Source organism: Mandrillus leucophaeus, unplaced genomic scaffold (assembly GCF_000951045.1).
Source record: "Mandrillus leucophaeus isolate KB7577 unplaced genomic scaffold, Mleu.le_1.0 Scaffold8573, whole genome shotgun sequence".
NCBI lineage: Eukaryota > Metazoa > Chordata > Mammalia > Primates > Cercopithecidae > Mandrillus > Mandrillus leucophaeus.
Genome location: NW_012109334.1, coordinates 1 through 1,254, shown reverse-complemented (window position 1 = coordinate 1,254; position 1,254 = coordinate 1). Strand labels below are relative to the sequence as shown.

The following is a 1,254-nucleotide window of genomic DNA, read 5'->3' as shown; positions in this document are numbered from 1 at the left end:
CTAGGATAGAAGATGAACATGGAATGTGTTGATTTCAGAAGACGCAGCAGCCAATGTAGAAAGCGCTGGAATTTTTCCTTGGAACTGACTGTGATGAGAAGTGTCTGCCATGAACACAAGCGACTGTCTTTTCTTTGACCCTTCCTTTCCGGTTTTTGAAGATTAAGCAGGAAATCATCTTCTCTGAAGATACTTGATAAAAATTCCTCCCAAAAAAGCCCCAAAACACACGCTTCCACTTCACTGATAAAACTTTACTGCAGTTTGGCACCTGCGTCTAGTTTAGCTGGCGGATGAGCTGATTGATGTGTTCACCCTGATAGCCAGGTGAGCCCATCCCCTTGAGGAAGCCCACTCTATTTTTGGTAGCGTGATGGGCCACTGACAGGTGGAAAGGGCGCAAGAACCATGAGATCTCCTGGAAATGCTTCCCCAGGTGCTCCTCAATCACTGTGTTGTCTGTCAAAGGGATGGTCTTATTCTTGACCTTGACCATGTTTCAAAATGAATTTCCAGAGAGAATTCAGATTCAGAAATCCCCAGGTCACGTAAGATTCCATCATATGCAGCAGTTTTAGATTCTAGGGGGTGACTTTTACAAAGACACCACTAAAAATTTTCTTTAGGCAAATCCTGCAATGGTTTTCTGCACCGGTAAACTCACATGCCATCATTCCTTTCGGCTTTTTTTTTTTTGAGACAGAGCCTAGGTCTGTCACCCAGGCTGGAGTGCAGTGGTGCGATCTCGGCTCACTGCAACCTCCGCTTCCCAGGTTCAAGCGATTCTCCTTCCTTAGCCTCCCGAGTAGCTGGGACTACAGGTGCCTGCCACCACGCCAAGCTAATATTGTATTTTTAGTAGAGATGGGGTTTCACTGTGTTGGCCAGGCTGGTCTCGAACTCCTCACCTCGTGATTTGCCTGCCTCAGCCTCCCAAAGTGCTGATATTAGAAGCATGAGCCACCACGACCGGCCACACCATCAATTCTTTTGATACGTACAACAAAGGCCTAGGAACGTTTATCTGGCAACTCCAAGGCAAGAAGGTTCACTTCTAGTCATCTGAGGTGCACCTTGTCACGTTTCTGCGGCCAGGAATCATGTAGGAATGATTCCAGTCACTTAAACCTGAGCCCTTTTCCTTTCCTCTGCTCCTCTTTGCCAAAAGTGCCTGCTTTGCCTGGGTGGCTTTGAGAGTTAATAAGCCTTCCTCTTTTTCAGGAGATTTTCTGGAACCAAAGGGATTTTTCTTTG

At 46.6% G+C, this 1,254-nt stretch overlaps 1 pseudogene; it reads right to left on the bottom strand.

Moving 5' to 3' along the window:
* Positions 1-277: 277 nt before the first annotated feature.
* On the bottom strand, positions 278-1,248 carry LOC105530967 (annotated as a pseudogene).
* Between the last annotated feature and the right edge of the window lie 6 nt (positions 1,249-1,254).